Genomic DNA, 8,429 nt, shown 5'->3' on the forward strand with positions numbered 1-8,429 from the left:
GCATATGCATGGAGTTGCATCTATGCACCTAAGTTCTGTTTCCACCAAGATTCTAAGGTGCTGTCTTTGGGCAGCACATTGGCACATGACATGGTGATATACAGTATACAGTATGCACAGGTGGTTGCTTTGCCCAAAAGTAGTATGTATGAAAAAGTGGACTTTGTTTGGAAAATATGTTAAAAAAAATGTAGCTGTGTTACCCTCATGATAAATGCAAAGAAATTACAGAAAATACACTATACAGTATTTTGAATTGAGAAACGATATATCATAAGGTGAATAAACTAATCTCAACAAAGATGGGGCAGTTCAAACTGTCACATGGGGTTTTCGCTTCCTGTACATTGCAACAGTTACATGAATGGTCATTGTAATATATCAAGTTTCCTATGTCTCAGTACATATAAAGTGCCACCTATTTTGGGAGTGCATGTCCATGGTATTGTAAGGGATGTTGGTTCTACTTTAAAATGCTTAGTGATCTACCTGCTTGTATGTGTACTTTCATACGGCATTATATGTAAAATTAAATAAATGTCCCATTTTATGTAAAAGAGAAATATTCAAAGTTGTAAACACGGAGCCCCCCTCCCCAAATGCAGGTTGGGAGCAGGATTTCCTTCCCCCAGCCGCCTCCTGCCCTTTTCTAGGCCTTGCTGACCTGCTTCTGTTCATTTAGAGGCAATTAAATCAATCTTGTTCCAGCTCTGTTATAAAGAGTCCTGTGAGTGTGTCCATAGTGACAGCTCCATGACAGGCTAGGAAGATTGATTATAGGGAGGACCTCGGCTTCACCAGAAAGAAAAATACAGCCGCTCTTATTATTTCACAATATATGCATTTATTGTTCAAGCGCCCACTCTCTGGTTTGGCTCAGACTCCCTTCTGGGATTAGCAGAAATAGGGGATAGTTCTCATGTCCAACAGAAGCCCTATGTAAGGGCACTTTAATACCACTAAAAAAATATATATATATAAAAAAAATAAGTAGGAGAAAAGCAAAAAAAAAGACTGTATTATATAAGACAGTATTTCTAGAACCCCCAAATGTACAGCTATTACTAGGGGTTTGCAGGGCACTTGAAAGGTGAGACTGAAGCTGGCTATACACTGGTTGATTTTCGAACAAAAACTTACAAGAAATCTCATCAGAACATTCGATAATGCCATCCGAGACTTGATTTTTGTTGATTGTACCATTCTGTTTTGGAATAAATGGAGTTTCCAGAAGAAAAACCGTATTTACTCTTAGAGTTTCGTTCATTTGAGAATGAAATTCAAGTCTTCCATTTGTGTTTTTTTTCATCACTATGGTCGAAAAAGGTCATCGATTTGACCCCATTAACTATCAGAAAGTCACATTTTTTCTAACAGAATTGTGTATAGCCAAAGCTATATATATATATACATATATATATATATATAAAAAGTTGGAATAAAGCCAGCTTTAGAACCATACTCATACTGTATATCATGTCAAATGGAAATATAAACAGTTCTTGCTTATTTAATTCTATTGAGCAAACAAAGTGTTGTGGCACTCAATGAAAGGAACAGCAACAAATGTATTGCAGCTTAATCTTTGGAACCAAATATGTTTTAGCCATAGGGCTATACTTTTCCAAAGTTCCAGGAGCCAGCCAATCAGGCAGTACAGGTTAGAAAATGAAAAGGAAAAATCTGTGAGGGCTTGCAGATGTAATGTCGCCTGAGAGTTTGAATAAGCAGCGACTGCCCCCCAAATGCTCCCAGCTCCCTCTTGTAGCTGAATCAGAGCCCCCATGTTCTAATGGAAGCTCCTGGTGTCACCCTCCTATTATCATTCTGCATGTTGGGTTACAGAATACTAAAGGTGGCCATACATTGTGCAAATTTCGGCCGATTTTTGAGGCACCCTTTCGGCCGGCATCCCTCGATCAGCTGATCGAAGGAGTTTGTCAGAAAATCTTCATACAAACAAAGGGGGCAGACATCGAGCTGCTGGCTCTGTTCGGATATTCTGACAGCGGTTGGATTCCTTGATCAATGTGCTTGTAGCATTGATGGAGGAATCTGGTCTATTTTTTTTTTCGCTCAGCGTGCAGATTGAAAGAAAAAATAGAGCAGTATATGGCCAGCTTTACCCCTGCACAGAAACAAGGGTGGGGGCTCTTAGGCAATTAGGGCTTTTGCTGCATAGTTGATGTATGACATCATGCTCTATCTACAATGACGTCAGTTTGTCCTCAGGACATGACCTACTGACACAATCTTAAAGCTAACCTCCATTAACTATATCGGTAATTAAATCAGCTTCTTCTGTTCCAGTAGAAAAAATGCTTTATTATATACATCTGTATAATCTTTATAATCTTAATATTTGCCAAAAGGCCCCCAGTTCAGGTACATCCAGAGAATATACAGTAAATGATAAAATAATCTATTGTGGTGTTTTCCTTTGAACGTACCCAATTATATTTTTAGATTTTTAGATTTTGATTTTTAGAAAGATTTCAAAACTTTTCTCTGCTGCCGTTTACTTGTGTGACATATCTTTGAAGAGCACATTGGAGATGACTGGCAATATGTATCTGAATGATTTCTCCACTCTGAGGCCTTGATGGTAAGCTGGGCTTTTGATTACTAGGTACGTTTTGCCTTCTCTCCCACAGCAGAAGAAAAGGGGAAAAAGAGAAAAACTGCTCGTTCTGGAATGTTCTGTGGAGATTATTACAGGCCCACACAAAGCATTTAATGAAAGGAAGCATAAAACTGTCAGGCCGGGAGGTGATAAATAGGCCTGTGAAGCTGATGTCCATGCAGAGGAGCAAAGGTATTCAAACAGAGCAGCAATTTGTTCTGAGTGATGTCTCCTCTTCAAAGCTGTGGGTTTAACAGCCTGCTGTAATGTGCCATCTTTCCCTTTTCTCCTTTCTGGAACTCCAGAAGAATCTTGCCTAGATTTAACCCCCCACACCAAACACCCAGAAACAAGCCAAACAGGATTATGTGTGCAAAGGTTACTACACACAGTCCAGGCCTGTACTGTTTATGCATATGTATAGTACAATTATCTATACAAGTCATTTCACTGATTGTGTTAGTTGACATAAGAACAGTGCTGGAAACAACGAGAGGACACTTTCACGTGAGAGGAAAAAATGGCAGTGCTCCTGCTGTGGCAGCTGCAAGGCTAATCCAAACCATATGGGGGGACATGTGTTGCAAGGAGAGGGGACTGTCCAGCAGAAAGAGAGACTTTTGACAACTATGGTCAACCCATCAATGTTTAACGTAGATGGGCATACATGCTTTAATCTTTTCATCAGTGCGCACCAGGCAGTTGTTCACCGGGGGGAAATATTTTCTTTATTATTATTGTTACTTATATAGTGCTGAGAATTTACGGAGCGTTGTACATTCACATCAGTCCCTGACCTTGAGGAGCTTACAATCAAAGATCCCTATCACAAACATACAGGGTCAATTTAGACAGAAGCGAATTACCCTTTCAGTATGTCTTTGGAGTGTGGGAGAAGATCAGAGTACCTGGAGGAAACCCACACAAGCACCGGAAGAACATGCAAATTCCTTGCAGATAGGGTCCTGACCAGGATATCAACTGGGTACCCCCAGTGCTGCGAGGCAGAGGTACTAACCACTAAGCCATTGCGCTGTTCATATGAGCTTTTGAGAGGGTTCGCCCAAAGAATAAAATTCTAAATATTAACAACCACTTACAAAGCAATTCACAACTCTGGCCTGGCTACATCACCAAGCTTGTCTGAAAATATCACCCAAAAAATCCTCTCTGCTCCTCAGGTGACACCATCAGAGGGGGTGACACCAAAATCACTGGCAGTCATTTTGGTGTCGCACCCTCTAAAAAGTCGGGCACTCGGTCATGGACAGATGCATGAGAGAGGAGGGAACCCGGCGGCATACCTTATCCCACCTGATGAATGTCCCCTCCTCTCTTAGCTAGTGTATATTACCAAGATGGCTGCTGGCACGTGCATAATGACGTGCCACTGGGTGACACCTGGTGGCCTCAAAAGGTGATACTTGGCATAGTGACATAGTGACACCTCTGGTTTCAGTGCCGCAATGAAGTAATTCTTGTTTGCATGCATGGGAGTTACATCATGCTGGCCTGGCATATCAAGAGGCCGAAGATGCCAAACCTAATAGAAGATCTGTAGTCTGGATCTGTAATCTGTAGATCTGTCTGCAGTACTGGAAGGGATCCCTTACAACAGGGGTGGGGAACCTCCGGCCCTCCGGGGAACCTCCGGATCCCATGATGCATCTGTCTCTGGGACTCATGCCTGTGGCTGTGAGTATCTTGCAATGCCCCATGGGATGTGTAGTTTCACCACAGTTGGAGGTTCCCCTATCCCTGCCCTACAAGGTAAGTCGGCCATATTGTGCTTAGGCCTTTTTTCACCCCACTTTACTTCCGCTTTAAGTGCCTATTATTAAACAAAGGGACATTTTTTTCAATATGTTCGAATATTTCTGTGTGAGAAGGTGGAATCATTTAGGTATGACAATGTCACTGCACATGTGGCATATATACCCAGCGACCAAGTCAGAGACGTTATTGCGGCAGACCACAGCAAGGCAGCAATATGATCGGGAACAACAGGTGGTGAAACAACTGCCCCACTATGGAAAAGCTACACTGCATGGGTGATAGAATTCATTCATTTTTTTATCTGTTTCACTCTCTGCTCTTCAAAAAAACTATGAATTTCTAGGCAACAGCCAATTCCTTTTTGAAACCCATTTTGCTTTTTAATACATGAAAGGCTTTTGCTTTTAAATACATATTAAAAATAAATGATCCCCCTAAGACAAGCATTTGCCAGTGTCTTTGCAACGCAATATATTTTCAAGCACATTGATTTTTTTATTATTCAGCAGATATTTTCTCATTCTGAAGCGTTCCCTGATATTTTTACCTTGCAGATCACAGAATAACTGCAAGACAAGACACAGTGCTGAGGTTGTTCTGAACCTGGTGAGAGCCGCCCCGTTATCACCCTGCACTCCTGAACATCATTGATTAATACTCTCTTGAACCAAAATCTGCTGGCGCTGTGTTTGATTCTATCACAGAATAACGTTCAATTATTAATTTAAGGGTCAGTTCACATCAGTGTGGTTTAGGTGTGTTTTACGGGGGGGAAAATCCTACTTGCCACATGCACTTTAATGAAAATATGCGTTACACAGAGTTCAATGGTAACACACGTAAACAGAATGTAAAACGCACATAAAACACGAGGCACATAAAATGCAAAGCATCTAGACTGGAAAGGTGTGAACTAACCCTAAGGCTAGCTATAGACAATCAGATACCAGAGCAATGGGTGGAGAGTCGTCGGCCTATCATATGTAGCATGGGCTCCTGCCACTCTTTGTAATATGACTTGCCCGATGGAATGACGGGGCTCATACAGAGCTAACACTTTCAGCTAGGTCCTACAATCCAATTTACAGATGAATATTTGTGAAAATATACTATTAGTATTTTACAGTGTACTCTTTGTAAGGAAAAGCTTGTCAATGACACTTTATAGGCGACAACAACCACATCACTTAATAGGTTGACTTCTAGATTAATGGCAAACGTCAAAAATTATCTTATATTGAGAGTAGAATATGCTACTGCTATGGATCAATATACTAATGGATTCCTGGATGGAAAATGTGAAGGCCCATTGACCACATCTGTTCATAAATATGGATCTACAGATGGAGGATACTCTGCAACTTAAGGTTTTTCTGCTGTGAGTCTGGTCACTCTATGATGAATTAAGTACAGTGCACACATTATACATGCATAGAGAATGCACCCAACTATTCATTTGTTTACTTTGTTCTATGATAAAAACGTGACCCACTCCATAGGGTTCACAATACTTGGCCCCTGGGCTCCTCCTCACCAGTTGTATTTAAAAAAAAAATACACTTAAAATAAACCTGTCATAAGAGAAATACAGAGGCTGCCATTCCTAACCCCCATTTGAAAATACTAGTTGCCTGGCTGTCATTCAATCCCTCAGGCATCAGTCATTTCTGAATTACTGACCTGGAACAAGAATCCAAATTGTAAAGCCAGAAGCCTTTATCTGCACACTTGTTTGGGGTCAATGGCTCAGGATACTAAAAGGCTAAGGTCAAGTGTTATAGCCAGCCAAGGAGCATTTTTTAGAGGAAACGGTCAGCAATGATGGCCTCCATGTTTTTTTAATTATTATTGTTATAATACAGGATTTATATAGCGCCAACAGTTTGTGCAGCGCTTTACAATAAAAGGAAGACATTACAATCAGAATACAATTCAAGACAAGATGGTAATGAGGGCCCTGAGGCTTACAATCTAAAAGGGAGGGGCAAGTGATACATGAGGAGTTAGCTGTGTGGGGATGAATTGTTTGAGAACGTGATGGTTGAGTGGTTAGGTTGAGGTGGGATAGGCTTCCCTGAAGAGATGAGTCTTAAGGGATCGTCAAAGGCAGTCAGAGTTTTCATAACAGGTTCCTTTAGACAGACTCCGTTCAAGAGTTCATTAAGTGACGCGGAGGAGCTGATTATACTGTGCCTTATAAAGGGGGTCATATTGGTGGCCCAGCACCACCCACAGCACCACGTTATTTCTGTATATAGGGAGGTTTCATATGACCCTGAGTTATAGCAACCCTTGCTAGAAACCTCCACAAAGCTATGTAATGGTGTAGTGGTTAGCACTTCTGCCTTGCAGCTCCCGAGGCCCTGGTTTGTATCCCGATCAAGACACTATCTCCAAGGAGTTTGCATGTTCTCCCTGTGCTTGTGTGGGTTTCCTTCCACACTCAAAGACATTCTAGAAGGTAAATCAGCCCTGTATGCATGTGAGATAGGGACCTTAGATTGTAAGCTCCTTGTGGGCAGCGTGTAAATTGTTGGTGCTATATAAATACTATTAATAATATATAAAACCAAGGAACAGAATGCCTCAGATTATCCTCAGCAGCCCAATGGTGGTCCCAGCAGGGCCTTGGAGGCCTATATCTGGCTACACACCCTGCGCCCATGTTAATTTCTCCAGTTCCGATCCAGTTCTCTGTCTATCAGTTCACCATGAGGTATTGGGTAATTCATATGGTGCTTTTTCACTGTACAAAATGGCCGCTTTCCTTAAGCAAAAAGTGTTCTGTCAGCTTTCAGTGACCAAGGCTGTGCAGCTGTCTCCCTTTCCTAATGGTGTCCAGATCCCGGCCCTAAATCAGCAGGCCTGCAGTGTTTACGCAGGAGTGGACACCCTGTATACAATTAATGTATACATGTCACAGAACTGAGCCAGCTCTCGCTGAGAATTTACAACCTGTATATTATTAGCACTGCCGCTGTTACAGCAGCTTCTGGCTAAAATTCCTGTGAATTATGTTCTTTGCTAACGAAACACGCTGGGGTTTAAACTCACCGTGCTGTCCTGTTTTGACATGTAACAATAAAAGGAATTGTTTATAATTGAGGTGCAATAAACCAAAAGTCCAATCCCATTTACTAATCTGAAGTGAGGGGGTAATTTATGAGTTTTCAATCCACTCCAGACCTCAGGGAAAGAGTTAAAAGTTGTAGCACTATGCTAGCTGCTAAATAATGTAGTAGAGATGGTATATCTATAACTAAAAATTACCACCACAGGTCTTAAACATATATTAGGATTTTGCATTTTGTTGTACATCAAGCTTTAAACACGCTGAGTGCAAGGTCAGGCCATACTATGTGATTTACAAATTTGGTATTTGGTCCAGGCCGGTCAGTTAAGGCGCCCATTGACGTCAGGTGACATGTTGAGGCAGATTAGGAGACAATCTAATGTCTATAGAGGACCAAAGCTGGCCAAGTCTCACCTTTTAGATTGTAAGCCCTCACGGGCAGGGCCCTCCTTACCATCTTGTCTTACATTGTATTGTGACTGTAATGTCTTCCTTATATTGTAAAGCGCTGTGCAAACTATTGGCGCTATATAAATCCTGTATAATAATAATAATAATAATTTGGGCAGAAGTGATATGACCAATTGTAAGACCTTTGTCTGATCACTTCCGTTTTCCGATCACATCTTGCCCCACTCCAAATCATGTCTCCACATAGACAATGGGTAGAATTTATCAAAAGTGGAGAAGACAAATGTGGAGCAGCTGTGCATGGCAACCAATGAGCTTCTCTCTTCAGTTTGTCCATCTGAAATTTGAAAATGAAAGAGAGAAGCTGATTGGTTGCCATGCACAGCTGCTCTAGATTTTGTCTGCTACAGTTTTGATAAATCCCCTTCAACAACTATAGTGGCCTTTACAATCAGATTGGACAAATCTATCTTGTTAACCACTCCCTAACAGCTTCAAGAATCCCATGGCCAACTTTCCAATGGGGTAGAATCAATTGGAATTTAG

This window comes from Nanorana parkeri, unplaced genomic scaffold (assembly GCF_000935625.1).
Source record: "Nanorana parkeri isolate BGI_ZX_2015 unplaced genomic scaffold, ASM93562v1 scaffold493, whole genome shotgun sequence".
NCBI classification, from domain to species: Eukaryota; Metazoa; Chordata; class Amphibia; order Anura; family Dicroglossidae; genus Nanorana; species Nanorana parkeri.